The sequence below is a fragment of the Hyla sarda genome, chromosome 6 (genome assembly GCF_029499605.1).
Source record: "Hyla sarda isolate aHylSar1 chromosome 6, aHylSar1.hap1, whole genome shotgun sequence".
NCBI classification, from domain to species: Eukaryota; Metazoa; Chordata; class Amphibia; order Anura; family Hylidae; genus Hyla; species Hyla sarda.
In genome coordinates, this window is record NC_079194.1 from 255,622,932 (window position 1) to 255,647,736 (window position 24,805).

General features: G+C 44.7%; 1 protein-coding gene across 4 annotated transcripts in view; it reads left to right on the forward strand.

Moving 5' to 3' along the window:
• Nucleotides 1-24,805, forward strand: part of EPS8L2 (EPS8 like 2) — a 258,012-nt gene that overhangs the window by 81,203 nt on the left and 152,004 nt on the right. For 2 of the 4 annotated variants that reach the window (XR_008845306.1, XM_056527017.1), the window contains exon 1: nt 5,440-5,700. The exons of 1 other annotated variant lie outside the window; for it this stretch is intronic. The gene's annotated coding sequence lies outside the window, so the exon portion shown is untranslated. Of the gene's footprint in view, nt 1-5,438; nt 5,701-24,805 lie in introns of those variants that run through there. One more of the 4 variants, XM_056527020.1, reaches the window with a different exon arrangement.

Sequence of the window (24,805 nt, forward strand, 5' to 3'; positions counted from 1 at the left end):
ATGCTTGTATGAAACCGGCCATAGATAGTATTATGCTTGTATGAAACCGGCCATAGATAGTATTATGCTTGTATGAAACCGGCCATAGATAGTATTATGCTTGTATGAAACCGGCCATAGATAGTATTATGCTTGTATGAAACCGGCCATAGTCCTCAATAATTATAAAGCAGATCATGTCATAAAAATACAATACATTTAGCCAACCCTTTATTGAACTGTATGGTGACCACAGTGGCCAGATATTGGCATATAGAGTCACCAGATACAAACGTACTGTATGAATTCTTTGTGTAGTTGGACAAAGTTGAAGATGAATCTCATTTTTAGTTTTATTGATCTGGGTAATTCAAATCCTGGCACAAATCCCACAAAGCCAAAAATAAATGATTTTCTTGAATGTACAGGAATTTACAGAAGGTTGGCAGTGAGATTTGTAAACTTTGTTCTAAATAACTTGAAAAAGGATTAGAATGCAGAACTATAACTGGAATCATAGCTTGTAATGCAGGATTTATCATGGGCATTTCTGGGTGTGTTAGCTAGTGTACAAGTGGGGATTTGTGGCAGCTTTATGTATGAGCAGATCCCGCTCTGTAATTAGAATGTGTCTCTTCTTGTGTGACTGTGGGCGCGTAGGAACGCTGGAGGAGAGGTGCCAGAGCTAATGAATGTCTCATAAAGTGAACTTTCATCTTCATGGTTAGAGATTTGTTATTACCAAATTTCCCCTGGTTTTACAGATAAGTTCCCCAAGGAAGTGATTCTTATTCCCTGTGAGCTTCCAAAAAAGTATTCAGGTACTGCATGCAGTAGCTATTCTCTAGAGTGGAATACCTTTAAAGGGGTACTTCGGTGGAAAACATTTTTTTTTTAATCAACTGGTTAAACAGATTTGTAAATTACTGTGCCAGTACCGAACATTTCTTGGTGGATTGCCCTATCCGTCCTCCACGTCTGGGAAACGCACGCTCGCACCCAGCTCTCGTGGGTGTGGCGTCTCTTGATGCTAAGTCGGCTTCTCCACGTCTCACGGTGCCCGTACGGATTTCTCCTTCAGCCAACTCCTCCCTCTCAGCCGTGGCCTGCTTGGACTCTGGTGCCTCTGGGAATTTTATTCTGGATTCCTTGGTGAATAAATTCCGCATCCCGGTGACCCGTCTCGTCAAGCCACTCTACATTTCTGCGGTCAACGGAGTCAGGTTGGATTGCACCGTGCGTTACCGCACGGAGCCCCTCCTAATGTGCATCGGACCTCATCACGAAAAAATTGAGTTTTTGGTCCTCTCCAATTGCACTTCCGAAATTCTCCTTGGACTACCCTGGCTTCAACACCATTCCCCAACCCTGGATTGGTCCACAGGGGAGATCAAGAGCTGGGGTACCTCTTGTTTCAAGGACTGCCTTAAACCGGTTCCCAGTACTCCCTGCCGTGACCCTGTGGTTCCCCCTGTAACCGGTCTCCCTAAGGTCTTTATGGACTCTGCCTGCCATAAGAAGTGCCTCTCCCCTACTCCCAGTCCAGTCAGGCAAGCCTCGGTGCCTCCTCATGGCCCCCGTCCTGGTGTCACACTGCCCCGTGCCAGGCCTCGCCCTCTGCCCTCCCTCCCCTCCCCATTCCCAGGGGGAGGAGCAGGAGCCAGAAGCACACCTCCCCACCTACAATGAAAGTCTACAAATACACCATTCTTGGTACCCTAGTATAAAGATTAACAGAAAACATAATAGAAGTAAATATCTTGTGCAGGAACAAAGCAGCAGTGACTGTGTTAATCTCGCATATAGTTGCAATTAGACAGGGGCATAGATGGCGGAAGCCATAATAAAAAGGGAAAACACCTGTGTCCCACGACTTCCTAAAAAACAAACAAACAAAAAAAAAAACGTATTTTTCAATTTCTGAGCAGCCACTTAAAGGGGTTATCCAGGAAAAAAAACTTTTTTTTTTATATATCAACTGGTTCCAGAAAGTTAAACAGATTTGTAAATTACTTCTATTAAAAAAATCTTAATCCTTTCAGTACTTATGAGCTTCTGAAGTTAAGGTTATTCTTTTCTGTCTAAGTCCTCTCTGATGACACGTGTCTCGGGAAACGCCCAGTTTAGAAGCAAATCCCCATAGCAAACCTCTTCTAAACTGGGCGTTTCCAGAGACACGTGTCATCAGAGAGCACTTAGACAGAAAAGAACAACCTTAACTTCAGAAGCTCATAAGTACTAAAAGGATTAAGATTTTTTAATAGAAGTAATTTACAAATCTGTTTAACTTTCTGGAGCCAGTTAATATATAAAAAACATTTTTTTCCTGGAATACCCCTTTAAATAAATAGCATGTTGCAAACCCTCTGCAGTGCAAGACTGATAAAAAGCAAATATTAGGCTCTATTCACAGTGTTTTTGCAGTCTCTGGCACTCTAGTCAACTACTTGACAAGTACCTCCACCGGTATATAAGTATTCCATGCAGCAGAAAGACAGGAGCACTGACCCAACTTTCCATAGTGATTGCAGTATTGACACCAAGACATAAGTATTCAGACACTTTACATAGCAAATATGGCTCTGGGGACCTTCCCTTTCTCTTGATCCTCTCTTCAGACTACGGAATTTCCGCTTTGAAATTGCAGGCGGAAATTCCGCTTGCTAAAATGTACTGTATAGTGAATGGGTTTCCGTTCACAAATTCACACTTCGGAATTTGTGAACGGAAAATCCGCTTGGAAATGTCCGCCTGAAATGGCGGTGCTCTTTCTTCAGGCGGAAATCCTCGCGGAACACATTCCAGTCTATTGGAGACTGCAGTGTCCACGCGGTTCTAGTGCCGACTGATTCAGTCAGCGCTGGCTGCACTCGGAATCTCCGGGCAGAAATTTTCTGCCCGGAGATTCCGTAGTCTGAACCTAGCCTTAGATGTTTCTACACTTTGACTGGAGTCACCTGTGGTAAATTCAGCTGATTGAACATAATGTGGAAAAACAACCCTGTCTATAAGAATCCCCCCAAAAACCGAAACAGCTGGTCTCCCAGCTGACATTATATATCAGAGCAAAATCAAGCCATGAGGGGGAAGAGAACTGCCTGTAGAGCGCTGAGGCAGAATTGTGTGAATAAACAGATCTGAAAAAGGGTACAAAAAATGTCTGCTGCACTAAAAGTTCCCAAGAGTTTTTAATTTATAAATGGAAGAAGTTTGGACTCTTCCTAGAGCTGGTTAAACCAAAACTAAGTAATCTGGGTAAGGGTGCATTCACCCCACGATTGTTCAATACAGGTAGAGGATCCGGCTGGGAGATGCGAAAACAGAGCACTCATGTATCTATGGTTTTCAGTCCGGTCTCAAAACCAGATACGGGGCAAAAATGAGCCGACTGGAGTCACTGTCTGACTCTGGTTGGCTCATTCATATAAATGAGATGCGGGCCGGGTCAGGGCAGGATACGGGAATGACGGGTTTTTGCATCTCCCAGCTGGATCCGGTCCCCGTATTGAACAATCACAGTGTGAATGCACCCTAAGAGAGGTGACCAATAACCCAATGGTCACTCTGGCTGAGCTTCAAAGATCCAGCGTGCAGATGGAAGGAACTTCAAAAATACGAACCATCACGGCAGCACTCCACCAATCTGGGCTTTATGGACACATAAAAGCCACCTAAAGTTTGCAAAAAAGGAACTAAAGGAATCTAAAACTGAGAGAAACAAGTGTTTGACCTCAGTTCTAAGCATAATGTATGGAGGAAACCAAGCACTGCTCATCACCTGCCCAATACCATCCCTACAGTGAAGCATGGTGGTGGTACCATCATGCTGTGGGGTGTTTTTTCAGGGAGACTAGTCAGAGTTCTAAGAAAGTTGAATGAAGCAAAGTACAGAAATATTTTTAATAAAACCTGATCGCTGCTAAAGGTGATTCAACTACGTACTGAGTAGAGGGTCTGAATACTTATGTCAATGCAATATTTTATTTCCATTTTTAATAAATGAGCAAACATTTCTAACATTCCACTTTGTCATTATGGGATACTGAGTGCAAAATAATGGGGAAAAACTTTTAAATGTTTTTATTTTTATTTTAGCTCAAGTCCACAACATAACAAAATGAGTGGAAGGGCCTTAAATGGTAACTCTCATTAAAACAAATTTTGCTATTGCACTCCTTATGGTAAATAAAAAAAAATTGTAATGTACTTTGTTTAAAAAAATTTACGTTTTCTATGTTTTATTTGTGTTTACAAAGCTGCCACTAGGTGTCTCCCTACATGTCTAGAACACATTTCCCCCCCCCCCCCCTACTCTTGCACAGACTTTGGACTCCTGCTGGCCTGGCAGAAGTCCAATGCAGTCTGGCATGGTGGGGGGGGTGCAGTCTTAGCCAATCATAGCTCATCTCACACACTGAACTGCTCGGAGCTGTGTGTAAGGGAGGAAGTTCTCCCCTGTATGGCTTCAGATGATGTCACGCCTGCTGGGTAACACCCCTTCCCAGTCTGTGAATCTGAGACTGAGCAGAAAATACAGAGCAATATCAAGGTAGAAAACAAAAAAATAAAGGCAGAAGGTGTTTTATCGTTATGGGGCAGTGAACTGGGAGGATTTAAAAATTTTACAAATCATAAGAGTTAGGTGCTCTTTAAGACTTTTTATTTTATTTTTATAAGCAGTATTGTACATGTATTCAAGCAATCGCTTGTTCAGTTCCCTAAACTAAAAGTCCAGGGGGGAAAAAAAAGAGAGCGATTTTTGTTTAGAGCAGCGGTCTCAAACTGTGGCCCTCCAGATGTTGCAAAACTTCAACTCCCAGCATGCCCGGACAGCCAACGGCTGTCCGGGCATGCTGGGAGTTGAAGTTTTGCAACATCTGGAGGGCTGCAGTTTGAGACCGCTGGTTTACAGTAATATAATATACACATATAAACACATATTAAAAAAAAAATCCCATTTATGTCCAAACCCACAAAACAACAAGCCACCACACAGCTCCGCAGAGAGAAAAAAAAAAAGTTATATCGGGGTCAGAATATGGACCGTTGCTTTAAGAGGTTCATTTTATTTCAGGTCTTTTTATGTACATTACACACAGCCATTGTTGCTATATTGGTTTAATGACAAAATGTATGTGCACGTTTCCTTAGTCCCGTCACTTCTTCTTCTTTTCTTTTGTGACTAGTTATATTTCCATGGCACATACAACATGTGACCCGATGGCACGCTTGACATGAACCGTTCACGTCACATCAGGCTCAAGCGTAGAGCACATCAGGTATTCAGTACTGTCGGACCATACGGCACCTATTCATGACTACCAGTCTGCCAGGGCACAGGCTGGTGATCCTCTCTATGCCTCTGCCTGTCAGCTTCATTATGCAAACATTGTTTCTCAATGAACAGCCAAGTGGAAACAAACACCTTTATTCATCCCCGGGTCACACACATATTCTCTTGTCTAGTCACAGGCATAGAGTACTGGGCTGCCATGTAGGCGTCCCCTCCCTGTATCCCTAGACCTGTCCTTCTGGTTTAGCTCCACCTCTGTTAGTACACAGTGAAACATTCACCTGCCATCAGACCACGACCAAAGACTCTTAAAGTAGGGAGACCCTACATTGCCAGTGACAACTCCTTTTTTTTTTCTGTATCTGCTGGAATTTAAAGGACAAGTGTATCAAGGACACAGACTACAAGAACGTAGGAAAGTTAGGAGGGTGAGTACCTGGCTAATACCTTTTAGTATAGATACGACATACAGAACATTGACAAATGCAGGGATACCAAAAAAAAGGGACGGGAAGGAAGCTGAAAACAGAGCAAGATGTATAAAACAATGGACGACATTTATCATTGTCTTTAGACTGTTTTTTTGTGTCTAGAAAAGGGTTTATTTGCAGTAGTGTAACAGGGGGATTGGGCAGCTCGACTAGGTAGAAAATTAGATAACCGAGGTTAACTGTATAGCACCTAATACCCAGGGTGCTTAGCTAAAAACATGAAGTGTGAAAAAATAGGGTAACAGTACCCTAGGACTGTTACCCGATTTTTTTTACACTTCAGGGTGAGGGTTAATTTCACACTTCAGGGTTAACTTTTTTTTGTGTTTTATGGTTTACACATCTCTGCTGATTTGGAGTTGAAATCCACAGATTTTGGCAATACACATGATATGGAAGGGTTTTACGAACTGCGCCGTTTTGTGAAAAGGTGCAAAAAAAGGTGTAAAGCCACTGAAAAGTGGTCGACCGCGTTTTTGCCTACGGTCGGGAAACCGCATACGGCCAAAAAACGCAGCCGACCGGAGGCTGCGGTTCACTCCGGTCGGCTCATAGACATGCATTAAATACGGTTCCCGAATACGGCTGAGTGCGGGCGCCGCGATTAAGCCCCGCCCCCCCCTCCTCCCAGCCGTATTCGGGAACCGTAAGTACAAAACGTGGTGTGAAAGCACCCTAAAACGACACCAGCCCTGACTTAGCTTGGCTTTTTTGTATACGTGAAGAGAGAAATTTCAGAACATTTTTACCTGCACAAAATGTATCAAATGCCCCGCGACTATTTAATCAATTTGGCGCAACTACACATGACCAGCACACACAAAAAAAGGTGTAGAAAAATGCTTCAATAATAACACAATGCTAAAAACAGCGCTATGTATGTATAGAATAGTGGTGTTTATTATTAATAATAATAATAATAATAATAATAATATATAAAAGGGAGGTAACAGATATCTGATGGGATCGACAGCATCATGTCACCAGCCAGAGGTCAGGGACTGATGGAGGTGCCAGAGACATGTAATGTCCCTTTAATTGCGGAGGTATAGTCATGATGGGAGAGGTTGTCACTTCCTTTATCTGCACCTAAATGGGCCCCTTGGCAGGACTGGAAGTAATATGAGAGGGGGGCCTGGCACTACCTGTGCCCCGTGCTGTTTCTGTTGTGTTCATCGCTGAAAGCTTTGGCAGGGTGTTTTGTAAGGTGATAGTAAAGCCTGGCATCAGGGATAGTTAAAGGGCTGCAGTGGGCGAGTGTGATCGGTGCATAAAAAAACACTAAAATAAGACACTGTATAGACGCAAAACTACACATACGTGATGGGATGAATGATCTATGGCCATAAAATGCTGACGGAGGGTGATAAATACGTACAGTATTTACAGGTGGTATTATTTCAGTGTAACCTGTGCTTTATCTGCATGCCAGCGCTCTAAAGTCATGAGATTATTATACGTAATAACATTCTGACAACAGTGACACTATATAAAGCTGCAGAGGTAGCACAGGTCACCCAGGGCACCTCCTACTGCGGTGACCAAATTCCCATTCCCACAATGCATTATGGACAGTCGCAGTTTTTAAGCGCTTTACAGCATGCTAAATGGGATTTTATTGTATATTATTTTTCAAGCCCCTGCAACTTCAATGGCAAAAATAAGTAATAAACAAAAAAAAAATAAAAAAAATAAAAAAGCCACCAATGTTTTGACTTGTTGCACTGCATAGGCCATGTTGTCAAAAGCTTTTTCAGTAACACAAGGTTAAAAAAAAAAAAAAAAAAAAGGAACAAAATTCGTTCAGTATTAAGAAATAATAAATAAATACATTAAAATGACCTTTTTCTAAAGTTACTGTAAATTGGAACAGGTAGGAACATGATCTTGCCCTATGTGAACCTGACCTGTGGAGCCGTTATCTGGCATTAGTATATATATAGATAGATGTGACGGAATGACAAGAATAAGACCTTTGACCCAAAGAAACTTGCCTTACTGATAACGTGGAAAATAGGCCACTTTTAAAAGAAATCTGTCAGTTCTATTTGCACCATTTGATAGCTGTTAGGGAGGTGTTTTCCCAAACAGCGTGCCTCCAGCTGTTGCAAAACTACAACTCCCAGCATGCCTGGACAGCCTTCGGCTGTCCAGGCATGCTGGGAGTTGTAGTTATGCAACAGCTAGAGGCATTGGGGGACATGTATCAATAATGGTGTAGCAATGTGTGATTTTATGTATGTTTTCTTGCGTCAAACGGAGCATATTTGCGCCAAAATTATCAATTGTCGTACGCAAGTTTGTAATTTTGGCACAAATGTAGCCCTACAAAAGACGCAGACCCCAGAATTCCAGGCAGTAAATCTGACTTTGGGACATTCTATTGTTGTAGCTATTTTCTCTGTCACTTTATTCGTGGTGTAGATTTGCGCCTAAATGAAGGTATTTGCGCCTAAACTTGCGCCAAATCGAAAAGTCGCAATTAATGAATTCCAGGCCAAAGAATGATTGTAACTGAAATCACGACTAACAAAGTGAAATCAGTGATTTTGTTCTAAACCATTTGGTGCAATTGTTTGTCGCAAAAAGTGACATAAAAGGAAATTTGAGACAAATCACAAAGTCAAAAAAACAGGGTGAAATCCTTCATACATACCCCCCATAGTGTTTTGAAAAGACTGTGTAAGTTGTATTTACACGTAAAGTATCCTGCGCCTATTAGATTTTCAGGATTTTATGCTGCAGATTTCAATGTAAAATGAATGACTGAACATCAAATATGTGCAGGATCCTGTATGAATAGACCCTTAGGATATAAAAGCAACTTGTTCTTTTCCTGGTGCTGATAAAATAGCCTTTTTATTTCTCAGCCAAGTGTCAGGGAGGCGGAACTAAGCTGCCCAGGTGCCACAACCTGTCACGCCTCTTTGCTCTTTCTTTCCTCCCATGCACTCCTCGACTCAGAATCACCCCCGTATATCAGTCAAGCAGAGGCTGGGAGGTGAGTGCAAGAGAAGAGGCATGAACGGCTGTGGCACTTGGGCAGCTTGGCTCCTCCTTCTTGACACCTTGCTGAGAAATCCAACTGTGTCTGCAGCTCTTAGCAGCAAATAGAGATGACAGATTCCCTTTAAAAACTAAGCAAATACAATGAATCCTTTAGAGCTATGTATGGAAAATCCTATTTTTATTGGTATAAAGGAACCTTGACCTCGCTGATCAAAACGAACAGCCCAAAACAGATTGGAGCACAAGTGACTCCACTGGGTCACCACCGGGTCCCAACGGATCCCATTGACTTGAATTGGGTCCGTCGGGGATCCGGTAATTTGCTGGTAGTTTGGCGGAGGAAAAGTAGTGCATCGTTTTGATGGAATTGCCAGCAGAGCTCCATATAGTGGAGCCTGATACCCGATAGCAGTGTGAAAGAGGCCTTACAGACAACTCTCCTGTACCAACCAATGACAATGAAAGCTGGGTTCGTATGGGCAGTTTTGATGAATGAGGCTTGTGATGTTTGAGGCAGGTGTAACAATGTTCCTTTACTATAATCACCACAAAAGTCACGTATAAACATAAGTTCATGGTTGAATGGTGGTATTGCCCATTACTGGATTACAAGGAGAGCAGCATTACTTGTGTCACCAATTGGTAATAAGACAACTAGGGCAAATGGAGCTAAAAATACTGCAGAAGAGTTGGCCTGTATAACTAGTTATTTCAAGTATGACACATGATCAAAAGGTTATCCACTGGTCCAAGGCCACTAGTACATTAGTCTTCTCATGTAAACTTCCAAAATCTGAATGACCTCCAAACAAACCGTCACTAAATCATGGGGTGCATCAATAGGGGCATAGATGCCCACGACAAGGAAATAATTCTACCGCTGTATAAATCACTAGTCAGACCACACATAGAATACTGTGTACAGTACTGGGCACCAGTGTACAAGAAAGATATAGTGGAGCTGGAGAGGGTTCAAAGACGGGCAACCAGGGTAATACGGGGAATGGGAGGACTACAGTACCCAGAAAGATTATCAGAATTAGGGTTATTTAGTTTAGAAAAAAGATAATAACTATGTATAAATATATCAGGGGACCTTACAGAGATCTCTCCCATGATCTATTTATACCCAGGACTGTATCTATAACAAGGGGGCATCCTCTACGTCTAGAGGAAAGAAAGTTTCTACACCAGCACAGACGGGGGTTCTTTACACTCCTGTGTCTCGGCTCTGTCTCGCGCGCCCCCGTCTCCTAGGGTGGACGCGCGACGGAGCTCTGAGATTTAAAGGGCCAGAATGCCCATAATTACTGTTTGCACCTCACACTACCTTATAAAGTCCCTTCGCTACCTGTGTGGTCGAGCCGTGTCGGGGGTAGCGACCCGGGTGTCGCCTTGCGGCGGGCTTTAGTGAAGGCCAGCGGCACCTTAGACTCCGCTCCGCGATACGGTCCGAGTCATCAGCCACACAGGTTAGAGGATCCACATCCAGCTCCGTTACAGATATATAGTGCTCAACATGGACCATGCATCTCAAGTGGTTAAAACAATGTTTAACAGTACATACCCATAATAAAATAAATTGTAGGGGTGAGTCTGGAATGATGCCATCCCTACTCATTTTCAACACTGCCGAATTCCTGACTTACAGGTGAAACTCGAAAAATGTTAATATCATGCAAAGTTCATTTATTTCAGTAATGCAACTTAAACAGTGAAACTAATATATGGGAGAGACTCATTACATGCAAAGCAAGATAGATCAAGCCGTGATTTGTCATAATTGTGATGATTATGGCTTACAGCTCATGAAAACCCCAAATCCCCAATATATTCTATGAATTGGGGAGCCTTGTCATCTGCTGGTTTTGGTCCACTGTGCTTCATTAAGGCCACGGTCAACGCATGAACTTTTGCACGATATTCTAATCTTTCGAGTTTCACCTGTAACTGTCCCCAGTGGCCAGTGCAGTTTGGGGCATTCAAATGATCATAAAAGGTTGGGAAGCTAGCCTCAAGACATATATATTTTTCCTCCCCACCCCCAAAAAACCCCACTGGTGACATCATCTCTGGTGTAGTCAGTTGCTTTCCTATTCTTCTTAGTCCAGCCCAGACTGCCATGACAACTTTTCCAGCCTTCATGCATCTCTGTAAACAACTATCCAGCTACTATCGCCAATGCCCATCTAAATACCCCCATACAGTTTTATACCCACACAGTAGTGACAGGGAGAAGGATTTAGGACAGACACATGCCATGTGATTTAAGAACAGAGACAGGAGAGCATTAAAGAAGTTAGAGTAGGGCCTACCTGTGTGTAGAGAGTCATATAGGCCCATAGGCTTGTGATCTCTAGCTGTGCCTCCGACAGCTAACATAGAGGCAAAAAGGATGTCAATGGTGAAGTATTCTGGTCGTGGAAGACCCAGCAGATCAACTAATGCCCCATAATATGTGTTTTGCGTAGAGGCATAAAACACTTGCCAGTGTAACGGTGCCACAGACCTCAGGTTCAATAACTTTTGTAAGTATGGACTAGTAGGGTAATGGTTGCTACAAAATATACTATTATGGCATGTCAGTCAGAGATATAGAGCGGTTTCTGTAACTCATTTTATTGCCTATTCATGGAGATCCCATTCATGGTGGTCTTATTCTTTTGATTGGTGGGTATCAGGCAACCTGCTACATGCTTGTTTGCATGCCAAAAAGTCTACTTTGTATTCCTCAACCCCGATTGAACCTGAATTTTCAGGTTTGACTGGGTTTAGCCTTTAAGACACAATGCACAGTAGTAACCCTATTGACATGGGAAAGCCTAGTGACATTCTGCTAGATGGATGAGATAGATGTCACAAAGCAACATTTCTTATTAATGGATGAGAATTTTAATGCATGTGTAATTTTTGTATATACATATAATTTACAGTACAGTATATACATATATATTATGCCCTTTTGCAAGAAGACACTTGATGTATCTGGGTAGCTGAGAAGAATTAAAGGGGTTTGCTAGATATATATATATAGTTAGGGTGTGGAGAGAAAATAAATATGCATGTAACACTCACGATTCTGAAGACAGGAACTCCGGTGTATGTGGATCCGCTTGACCTGTGTGGCAGATGACTTGGACCGTGCCAGGGAGCGGAGTCTAAAGGTGCCGCTGGTCTTCACCAGAGCCTGCCGCAAAGCAGGATGGGCTTGCTGCTGCAGGCGACACCCAGGTCGTAACCCCCGGCAACGGCTCGACCACACAGGCGGCAGAGGAGATGCAAAGCACTGAAGGGATGAGACAACTCGTAGTCAGGATAGCTGTAGGTCAGGGCAGGCAGCACAATAGCGTAGTCGGGGCGTAGCAGAAGTTCAGTAGGCAGGCGGCAGAGAAGCAAGGTCAAGGTCACAAGAGCAGGCGATCTGGTACACGGCAAGGCAATACAAAGGACCGCTTTCTCTAGGGCACAAGGCAACAAAGATCCGGCAGAGAACTGAGGAGGGTGGAGGAATTTATCAACAAGACACAGGTGGTTACACTAATGAGCGTACTAGCCCTTTAAATCTTAAAGCTTCGGCGCGCGCACACCTTAAGGGACGGGGACACATGCGCCGGAGCAGAGAGATGGAAGCAGAGGCAGGGGAAACACCCGGAGAGTGACGGACTGGGGCTCGCATGCGGGTGCGTCCCGCAGTGCGAGTCCCAGCCCCGTCGGCAGCAGAAGGTAAGGGGACCATGCGCTCACGGCCAGCGTGTGAGGCCGGAGCGCATAGCGTAACAATGCATGTATTCACCTGTTTTTAGTACCTCACTTGTGCGGGCCCCTGCAGGCAGAACTTCCTGTTCTCCACCTTGATATATAGGAAGTGCCAACTAACCCAAAAAATGGGGCCAGTAATTGACTAATTGGGCACTTCCTATGTGTTGGGATGGAAAACAGGAAACTCTGAACAGTGGGGAACGTCATCAATGGTAGATTAGCGGAAGGTGAGTGCATGTCTCCCTTATCCTTGAGAAAATTTACAAATAAAAATATTTATATGGAGAACTTATTAAAAGAAACATAAAATGTTATAAAAATTAAAAAATTAACCAAGTGGCACACAAAAAAGATCAGGGCGCCATAGCAAAGATTTAAATAGGTACCCCATTATGGTGTTGGGTTTTGCCAATCTGGACGGAAGGGTTTTGTGTTTGTGCCACGTCCAGCTCCCTTTCCTTGATCCTTGGATCAATTCATCACCACTTATTTGTTAAAATTGCAGTCCTGTACAATGAGCTTCCAGTAGAAGATGGGATAGGACTTAATAGGGTTCCTCCGACTAAGGGCCCCATAGAAACCACAATATCGACCTCTATTGAATTCACTTCTTTGCCTGAAGCCATTTTCACTTTTTGTTTGTTTGTTTTTTAAGGCCGGGTTCACACTGAGATTTCCATTCAAAGATTCCGAGTGATTTCAAGACCACTAGGATCGCGGGAACATTGCTGTCCCCATAGACAGCAATGTCTGTGGAGAAGATTCCGCCAGAAGAATGAACAAGTTTATTCTTTTGGCAGTGGAATTTCATTGGCAGAACGTCCGCAGCTGAAATTCCGTAGTATGCATTGTGGAGCAGAATCCCATTGTCAGAAATGGGATTCTGCTTCATTGGAAGTTCTGTGGTGTGAACCCGGCCTTAGTTATCTGTTTCAAATTTTGCTTAGAGTTTTTGCTATCAGGGGTTTTCAGGATTTAGTTGCAGCCGTTCCTGTACATCAATACACAGTAGACGGCATCATTTTTTGTTATAAGGAAGCTGGAGCCGCTCATCTGGATAATATGTACAGCTCTGTGTATCATGTCAGTAGACTCAGCACTGTACAATGGGCATTCATCACAACATTCAAGAAAAATGCAAGGAACAAAAACACCAAGAAGTCAAAGCTAATTAGAGGCTTAGTCACACCAGACCGTACACGTGAATAGGGTCAGGTTCCTGATCCATTATTGAGAGCCCCTGAACATGCCGTCAGTACAGAGGCTGTGGAATGTGAGTGTGGCAATCCAAATGTCACAGCACTCGTTCTGCGGTGCCAGGTAGAGGTTACATAACTTTCAGGCAGCCACCACTTTAACCCTTTCACCTTTTTTTTTGTGTGCATCTAAATTAGTTTTGTAACTCCCCTGGAAGTATTTCCCTTATATCAGGGCAATCCGAGGAGCACATACTTGGCTTCGTTCAGGGGGGTGTTTTTTGCGCAGACACTTTTTAGCACGCCTTTTCTAAGACCTTTTTCAATTCTATGGGGAATAGTCTATAAAGACACCATGCTTTGAGCATGCTGCATTCCAAAAAACACAATGGGGGGGGATTTATCAAAGCTGTCTATTTCCCGGATCAATATAGACCAACCTACAGAGCGTAAGGCCGGTCTTTTGCGCGCTTAATTTATCAAAAGTCACACGGCTCTTAATAAATTCTGCGCACAGACTTCAGGATCTAAGGTTTAGACTGTATTTAAAGGGGTTATCCAGGAAAAAAACTTTTTTATATATCAAAAAAAAGTTTAAACAGAAAGTTAAACAGATTTGTAAATTACTTCTATAAAAAAAATCTTAATCCTTTCAGTACTTATGAGCTTCTGAAGTTAAAGGACAACTGCAGCGCTAGCAAATTAGGGCCAAAATGTAATAATATCACAAGTTATATAAGTTTCTAAATGGGATCCATTACCTGGCTGGTCCCGTTTCTCCACTATGCCGCCACCGGAAGTCATCTCCTGGTCCCCTAACGCGCGTAGCGTCGACCTATTATTCTCTATGGAGCCGCCATCTTGGTTAACGCTACGTCACAAATGCCCATAATGCGCCGGGGGATTGCTTCACTCCCCCTGCCGCTCGTCGTGTCGGCCCCTCTCCTCCCATCTTATAAATATTCATAATGTTATTATGTGCTCAGCCCTGATTGGCTGAGCGCACAGTAGGGGCCGCAGCCTATCAGTACAGGCTGCGAGCGCCTGCGCATGAAGCGCTTGTTCCCCGCAGCACGTCAGCACAAGAGAGAACATGCGGTGAGGGTGGAGAGGGCTGATGAGCTGGGAGGGGGAGGACGGGAGGAGATAACCACAAGGGAAGGAGCTGTGGGCGTCACTTTATTATAATTTATTATAATTTCCTCGGGGGAGGGGGGGAGAGGAGGGGGAGAGCAGCAGCTAACAGGAAGCTGGCGCAGGGAGTCATGGGAAATGTAGTCTCTATGACATGGCTGCTTACTGCTACAGGTGGCAATTATAAGAGAATGGCTGGGCCATTTGACAAATGAGGTATCATTGGAAAGGTCTTTGAAAGAGCTATCAGATGAGGTAAACTTTTTTTTTATGTATGAGCGCTGCAGATGTCCTTTAAGGTTGTTCTTTTCTATCTAAGTGCTCTCTGATGACATGCGTCTCAGGAACCACCCAGTTTAGAAAAGGTTTGCTATGGGGATTTGCTTCTAAACTGGGCGGTTCCCGAGACATGTGTCATCAAAGAGCACTTAGACAGAAAAGAACAACCTTAGTTTCAGAAGCTCATAAGTACTGAAAGGATTAAGATTTTTTTAATAGAAGTAATTTACAAATCTGTTTAACTTTCTGGAGCCAGTTGATCTTTAAAAAAAAAGTTTTTCCTGGAATACCCCTTTAAACCAGCTTCAGTATGGTCTGACATTTCAGCGTACTTTCGGCCGAAAAGTCGCTATTGATAAATTAAACACCAATGCATTTTCCCTTCTAAAATAGACTAGAATGCATCATGTTCTTAAAATCCTCTAGAGCAAAAGTTGCGAAAAAGTCACACGTATTTAGACCGACTTTCTGTGCGACAAGTTTAGATGGGAAAAACCAGTCTAAATCCTGTGATAAATCCTGTGATTAACCCAAAAAACACACCAAAAAGTTTTCACAAAAAATGCTATGTCTGAATGAAAGCTTGATAATGAACCCACAATATGCAAACAAAATCACAAAAAATAATGGGGGAGATTTATCAAAACCTGTCCAGAGAAAAAGTTGCTGAGTTGCCCATAGCAACCAATCAGATCGCTTCTTTCATTTTCACAGGACTCTTTAAAAATGAAAGAAGCAATCTGATTGGTTGTTATGGGCAACTGCACCACTCTTCCTTTGCACAGGTTTCGATAAATCTCCCCCAGTATGTTTTACCTGATATTATAACGGATATCTCTAGTTCCTAGTTTTCCTGTTTTCATCTTATTTATAATCTAAACACAATAGATTCCAACTACTCATCCTCTAATATATATATATATATATTTTCATAATTCAAACTAATGGAAGGCCACAGTATAACATAACATATAGTAATTTAGGCAACAGATCATGTGACAAAAAAACATGCATAGTATTGGGACATAGTCAAATATCTCTATCTACTACAGTGATCCCTCAACTTACAATGGCCTCCACATACAATAGTTTCAACATACAATGGTCTTTTCTGGACCATTGTAAGTTGAAACCAGACTCAACATACAATGACAATCTGGACAAAGACAGTCCAGAACTGTGAAACTTGTCAATGGCTGGAAGAACTGACCAATCAGAATAGGCAATTTACTGGTAAAACCCCTGTATTACTGAAGCGTATGCACTGACTGATGTCTGGTAGTGCTCCCTACAGTACAGAGAAGTATTACATGTTCTGTACTACTCTTTACCTGTATTACTGAAGTGTATGCACTGACTGATGTCTGGTAGTGCCCCCTACAGTACACAGAGGTATTGCATGTTCTGTACTACTCTTTACCTGTATTACTGAAGCGTATGCACTGCCTGATGTCTGGTAGTTCCCCCTACAGTACAGAGAGGTATTACATGTTCTGTACTACTCTTTACCTGTATTACTGAAGCGTATGCACTGACTGATGTCTGGTAGTGCCCCCTAAAGTACACAGAGGTATTGCATGTTCTGTACTACTCTTTACCTGTATTACTGAAGCGTATGCACTGCCTGATGTCTGGTAGTTCCCCCTACAGTACAGAGAGGTATTACATGTTCTGTACTACTCTTTACCTGTATTACTGAAGTGTATGCACTGACTGATGTCTGGTAGCGCCCCCTACAGTACAGAGAGGTATTACATGTTCTGTACACTTTACCTGTTCCAGGGTTACCGGCTCCTTTGGACACCAGGTGAGGGAGACTCCATGTTACTTTTTTAGGACATTGCCTGTACTGTACAGGACACCGAAGAAGCTCCTGTCCTCTACATAGATCAGTGTTTCCCAAGCAGGGTGCCCCCAGCTGTTGAAAAACTACAACTCCCAGCATGCCCGGATAGCCTTTGGCTGTCCGGGCATGCTGGGAGTTGTAGTTTTGCAACAGCTGGAGGCTCCCTGCTTGAAAAACACTGACATAGGCAGTGATTACAGCTCCCAGCAGATCTTTCTTACTTTTCTATGTAATGACTTTCTTTATCTATATTAGTTATCTACTTATTTTTCTTTAATTCTCACTTTTTCCTATTTTTGGATGACATTTTGGGGCTTTAGAACCAATTACCAGGTTTCCATAGAGTTCTGGTCTCAACATACAATGGTTTCAACATACAATGGTCGTCCCAGAACCAATTAATATTATAACTTGAGGGACCACTGTCATTTTGAACCATGATTAGGCAAATACCCAATAGGGCCAACACCGGGTGTAGACAAAGATATTTTAACTGTAGTTCTTTTTCTACTACTCAATAGTGGTAGAAATTCTTGATGGTTGCTTTATTGGCACAATAGGCTTGATGGTTGCAGAACAGTATGCAACTCCTATAGACCATGACTTATGGAAACTGTGCAGCTTATGGTGGTACACTTACCCAAATCCTGTTACTGTCTCTGTTATGTAAACAGTGAAAAATAACCCATGCAGCATATTTTGTAATCATAGCCACCTCCAGCTGCCACAAACAGGGATGGGGGGGGTCTATGTTCTAGATATAGGATCTGCACCTATCAGAGATTTATGACGTACCGTATATACTCGAGTATAAGCCGAGTTTTTCAGCACGAATTTTCGTGCTGAAAACACCCCCCTCGGCTTATACTCGAGTGAACTCTCTGCCTGTTCAGTGGTCTTCAACCTGCGGACCTCCAGATGTTTCAAAACTACAACTCCCAGCATGCCCGGACATGCTGGGAGTTGTAGTTTTGAAACATCTGGAGGTCCGCAGGTTGAAGAACACTGCGGCCTTTGTCATCATCCAGACCCCCCCCCCCCCCCCCCTTTAGTGTTCTACTCACAGGCCATCTATGCTGCAGGGACCGTCCGGTGGGGAGGGTTAGTTGGTCCTGGGCTGTCTATCTTCACCTGGGGGGCCCTCTTCTCTGACCCTGTGCGTCGTCGTCAAGGCAACGTCACTAGTCCGGGGCCGGGCCCGAAGCGGAGAAGAGGGCCCCCCAGGTGAAGATGGACAGCCCGGAACGACTAACCCTCCCCCCTCGGACGGTCCCTGCAGCATAGATGGCCCAGACCAGCTCACCCTTCCTTCCCACCGAGGGGAGGTGAGTAGAAAACTAAAGGGGGGGGGGTCTGGATGATGACGAAGGCCGCAGTGGTCTTCAACCTGCGGACCTCCAGATGTTTCAAAACTACAACTCTCAGCATGCTGGGAGTTGTAGTTTTGCACATCTGGAGGTCCGCAGGTTGAAGACCACTGGATTGACAGGCGGTGATGATCAAGGGGGGGGGGGATGATGACAGGGGGATGATGATGAAAGGGGGGGTGTGGGATGATGACAGGCGATGATGATGTAGGGGGGGTGTGGGATGATGACAGGGGGATGATGATGAAGAGGGGGATGATGAAGGGGAGAGGATGAAGACAGGCAGTGATGATGAAGGGGGGATGATGACAGAGGGTGATGATGAAGGGGGGGGGATGATGGCAGGGTGATGATGACAGGCGGTGATGATGAAGGGGGGATGATGACGGGGGTGTTAATGACGGGGGTCTGGATGATGACATGGGAGGAGGATGTATTTCCCACCCTAGGCTTATAGTCGAGTCAATAACTTTTCTGGGTTTTTGGGGTGAAATTAGGGGCCACGGCTTATATTGGGGTCGGCTTATACTCGAGTATATCCTTTGAATATGCCATAAGTATTTGAGGTGGGAATACCCAATCTTTTATTTAAAGGGGAGGAATAATGTTTACCTCCCTGACAAGCTAGTGTATGGATGTGTGCCCAGTGGCATGCCCATCCCTTTTACTGCAGCTGGTAGATATGCAAAAGTATATCCATTTATAAATAGCAAGCTATACACCATGTCATTCCAGATCCAAGCCTAAAACAACAAGGCTCACCTTTATTTGCAACAGCAATGCCTACAGTAGTTCTTTCCAAAATTTGACAAGCAAAAGAGTATGCAGCATCTTCTGAAACCAGACACCCATATCATGTGACCATACTGTTTGGAGGGTTCAGTACAATGAACCCCCACGTTTTTTTTTATTTTTTATTTTTTTTGTTTTTGCATCAATTATCCATTTTTTGCTAATAGAAAACAACCTATTTGAGTGAGAGTGATATATATGTATCCGGGAAGGTACTGACATTTTTCAGGCTTTGTTAAACATAGATACAACTTAGGTCCTGTTCACACATCTATTTATATCCAGACAACATCCAATGTAAATCTACTGGTACTGCAATGAATGGGGATCACACACTACAAAAAAATTCATTTGCATTAATAAAGGAGCCTCAGCCGTAGTTTGAAAATTCACAAGTTTAGCAGTTTACGCAGTTTCTAAAGCCCCATTGAACTTTACTGGAGCTAATGCACTTATCTTGGGAACTAAGCCAAGGGCACAGTGAACAGGTACTGTCAGGTCAACAGGGGCAAGGGATCGGTAAGGTCACTACTAGAGATGAGCGAACTTACAGTAAATTCGATTCGTCACAAACTTCTCGGCTCGGCAGTTGATGACTTTTCCTGCATAAATTAGTTCAGCTCTCAGGTGCTCCCGTGGGCTGGAAAAGGTGGATACAGTCCTAGGAGACTCTTTCCTAGGAATGTATCCCCCCTTTTCCAACCCACTGGAGCACCTGAAAGCTGAACTAATTTAGGCAGGATAAGTCATTAACTGCCGAGCCGAGAAGTTTGTGACGAATCGAATTTACTGTAAGTTCGCTCATCTGTAGTCACTACTGATTTTCCTATATTGGTAACCCAAATGGCCCATATTTTTTTTATTTATCCTGCTGGACGCATCCTTTTCCATTTACCATTACTAATTCCAGTAGAGGAATCTTACACGGACTTGCTTCAGAAAACAGTAGGTATTTACGGCGCTGAACAGTCCAGCAGGTAGGTAAAAGCAATCTGTGTTGGCTTTTACCTACCTGCTGGTCTGTTCGGTGCCGTGAATATTAAAGGGGTACTCCGGTGCTTAGACATCCTATCCCCTATCCACAGGATAGGTGATAAGATGCCTGATCGCAGGAGTCCCGCTGCTGGGGACCCCCGGGATCATGCACGCGGCACCCCGTTTATAATCAGTCCCCGGAGCGTGTTCACTCCGGGTCTGATTACCGCCGACCACAGGGCCGACGGCGTGTGACGTCATGCCTCCGCCCCCGTGTGACGTGTGGTCAACGGTAATCAGACCCGGAGCGAACACACTCCGGGGACTGATTACAAATGGGGTGTCGCGTGCAAGATCACGGGGGTCCCCAGCGGCGGGACTCCTGCGATCAGGCATCTTATCCCCTATCCTTTGGATAGGGGATAAGATGTCTAAGCACCGGAGAACCCCTTGAACTGTTTTCTGAAGCAAGTCTGTGTATGATTCCATTTCTGCTGGGTAGAATGGCTGCAGAATGACCGCTCACATTTATACATGCTCTTCCATTGTTGTCTATGGGGTACACACAGGGCTCAAGTCCTGCAGTAACTTGTGGGAACTGAGTTCCTGCACTTTTTTGGGAGACTCCATGTTACTTTTTTAGGACATTGCGTGTACTGTACAGGACACCGAAGAAGCTCCTGTCCTCTACATAGTCCAGTGTTTCCCAAGAAGGGTGCCCCCAGCTGTTGCAAAACTACAACTCCCAGCATGCCCGGACAGCCTTTGGCCGGAGCCGCGATTCACAGACACGCCGGCACACGGTCCCGCATCCAAAACTCACTACACGCATAGGGCTGCCGCAGGAAAGCCTTGTGTGTATATAGAGTGAGGAATACGCAGCGTATTTCCGGCTGCTGCCATAAATTTTGTGCAGCGTCAAATACGCTGCGTATACGACTTGTGGGAATGCACCCTTAAAGTGTGTGGGAAAAAAAAAGGCTTTTTCTAGAGCTCTGCTTGGGGTGGGGCAGATTTGCATTTTATTTTGCGCTTTGCGTTGTATATTTGCGTAGTTCTTACTTTATAAATTTCTGACCACTTCATGCACAGTCCGTGAAAAACGCCTTCCGGACTTCTCTGGAGGTATTTCCTCTCTTTACAGGGAGCTACTTACTAAATATGACTTACGGTTCATGATAAGTGGAGTCCTGATTTGGGAGGCCTGTTTTCTTATATACCCCTTTGTTTTCAGTAGTTGAAGCTGTTGTAATTGTTTTTACTCTATAGGGTATATACAACCCTGCTGTGTCTGCATAGATTTGCCTTTTTCAGTGTTTGCATGAAAATTTGGGAAAATGTTCATACAAAATATCTGACTCAAAGAAAGAACAACTTATTCTGCCAAGTCTTTGCAAAAATCGCTTGCAATACCGGGATGTTTAAAATTCACAATTGTTTTCAGAGCAAAACGACACGTGAATAAAATATTCAAAAATATATGTCACGATGCCGGCTGGCAGGAGGTGGATCCTCTGTGCCAGAGAGGGATTGGCGTGGACCGTGCTAGTGGATCGGTTCTAAGTCACTACTGGTATTCACCAGAGCCCGCCGCAAAGCGGGATGGTCTTGCTGCGGCGGTAGTGACCAGGTCGTATCCACTAGCAACGGCTCAACCTCTCTGACTGCTGAAGATAGGCGCGGTACAAGGGAGTAGACAGAAGCAAGGTCGGACGTAGCAGAAGGTCGGGGCAGGCAGCAAGGATCGTAGTCAGGGGCAACGGCAGGAGGTCTGGAACACAGGCTAGGAACACACAAGGGAACGCTTTCACTAGGCACAAGGGCAACAAGATCCGGCGAGGGAGTGCAGGGGAAGTGAGGTATATATATGGAGTGCACAGGTGAACACACTAATTAGAACCACTGCGCCAATCAGCGGCGCAGTGGCCCTTTAAATCGCAGAGACCCGGTGCGCGCGCGCCCTAGGGAGCGGGGCCGCGCGTGCCGGGACAGGACCGACGGAGAGCGAGTCAGGTACGGGAGCCGGGGTGCGCATCGCGAGCGGGCGCCACCCGCATCGCGAATCGCATCCCGGCTGGAGGCGGTATCGCAGCGCACCCGGTCAGTGGATCTGACCGGGGCGCTGCAGTAACGAGAGTGTAGCGAGCGCTCCGGGGAGGAGCGGGGACCCGAAGCGCTCGGCGTAACAGTACCCCCCCCCCTTGGGTCTCCCCCTCTTCTTTGAGCCTGAGAACCTGAGGACCAGACTTTTATCCAGGATATTGTCCTCAGGTTCCCAGGATCTCTCTTCAGGACCACAGCCCTCCCAGTCAACCAAAAAAAAGGTTTTCCCTCTGACCTTTTTGGAGGCCAGTATCTCCTTTACAGGAAAGATGTCCGAAGAACCGGAGACAGGAGTGGGAGAAATAAGTTTAGGAGAGAAACGGTTGAGGATGAGTGGTTTAAGAAGAGAGACATGAAAGGCATTAGGAATACGAAGAGAAGGAGGAAGAAGAAGTTTGTAAGAGACAGGATTAATCTGGCACAAAACTTTGAAAGGACCAAGATAGCGTGGTCCCAATTTGTAGCTGGGAACACGGAAGCGGACATATTTAGCGGAGAGCCATACCTTGTCTCCGGGAGAAAAAATGGGGGGAGCTCTTCTTTTCTTATCAGCAAACTTCTTCATGCGTGATGAAGCCTGTAAGAGAGAATTTTGGGTCTCTTTCCATATGGTGGAAAGATCACGAGTTATTTCATCCACAGCGGGCAAACCAGAGGGCAAGGGAGTAGGGAGGGGGGGAAGAGGGTGACGGCCGTACACCACGAAAAATGGGGATTTGGAAGAAGATTCAGAGACTCTGAAGTTATACGAGAATTCGGCCCATGGTAGAAGATCTGCCCAGTCATCCTGGCGGGAGGAAACAAAATGCCGTAAATAATCACCCAGGACCTGGTTAATTCTTTCTACTTGCCCATTGGATTGAGGATGATAAGCAGAAGAAAAATTTAATTTAATCTTGAGTTGTTTACAGAGAGCCCTCCAGAATTTTGACACGAATTGGACGCCTCTATCCGAGACGATCTGCGTGGGCAACCCGTGAAGACGAAAAATGTGTACAAAAAATTGTTTTGCCAACTGAAGCGCAGAAGGAAGACCAGGAAGAGGAATAAAATGTGCCATCTTGGAAAATCGATCAACGACCACCCAAACAACAGTGTTGCCACGGGATGGGGGTAAGTCAGTAATAAAGTCCATACCAATCAGAGACCAAGGCTGTTCGGGGACAGGCAGAGGGTGAAGGAGACCAGCAGGCTTCTGGCGAGGAGTCTTGTCCCGGGCACAGACAGTGCAGGCCCGCACAAAATCAACAACATCCGTCTCGAGAGTCGGCCACCAATAGAAACGAGAGATGAGTTGCACGGATTTCTTGATGCCCGCATGGCCTGCGAGATGGGAGGAGTGACCCCATTTGAGGATTCCGAGGCGTTGGCGTGGAGGGACGAAGGTCTTCCCTGGAGGAGTTTGCCTGATGGAGGCTGGAGAAGTGGAGATCAGGCAGTCAGGAGGAATGATGTGTTGCGGAGAGAGCTCTACTTCCGAGGCATCCGAGGAACGAGAGAGAGCATCGGCCCTGATGTTCTTATCGGCAGGGCGAAAGTGAATTTCAAAATTAAACCGGGCAAAGAACAGAGACCACCTGGCCTGGCGAGGATTCAGCCGTTGGGCAGACTGGAGATAGGAGAGATTCTTGTGATCGGTGTAAATAATAACTGGAAATTTAGATCCCTCCAGCAGATGCCTCCATTCCTCAAGTGCTAATTTAATGGCCAGTAGCTCTCGATCCCCGATGGAGTAGTTCCTCTCCGCCGGAGAGAAGGTCCTAGAAAAAAAACCACAGGTAACAGCATGCCCGGAAGAATTTTTTTGTAGAAGAACCGCTCCAGCTCCTACTGAGGAGGCATCAACCTCCAATAGGAAGGGTTTAGATGGGTCAGGTCTGGAGAGCACGGGAGCAGAAGAAAAGGCCGACTTGAGCCGTTTAAAGGCGTCTTCCGCTTGAGGAGACCAGGACTTAGGATTGGCATTCTTTTTGGTTAAAGCCACGATAGGAGCCACAATGGTGGAAAAATGTGGAATAAATTGTCTGTAATAATTGGCGAACCCCAAGAAACGTTGGATAGCACGGAGTCCGGAGGGGCGTGGCCAATCTAAGACGGCAGCGAGTTTGTCTGGATCCATTTGTAGTCCCTGGCCAGAGACCAAGTATCCTAGGAAAGGAAGAGATTGACATTCAAACAGACATTTCTCCATTTTGGCATAAAGTTGATTGTCACGAAGTCTCTGAAGAACCATGCGGACATGCTGGCGGTGTTCTTCTAGGTTGGCAGAAAAAATCAGAATATCGTCCAGATACACAACAACACAGGAATATAAGAGATCACGAAAAATTTCATTAACAAAGTCTTGGAAGACGGCAGGGGCGTTGCACAGGCCAAAGGGCATGACCAGATACTCAAAGTGTCCATCTCTAGTGTTAAATGCCGTTTTCCATTCATCCCCCTCCCTGATGCGGATGAGATTATAAGCACCTCTTAAGTCCAGTTTGGTAAAGATGTGGGCACCTTGGAGGCGATCAAAGAGTTCAGAGATAAGAGGTAGAGGGTAGCGGTTCTTTACCGTGATTTTATTAAGACCGCGGTAG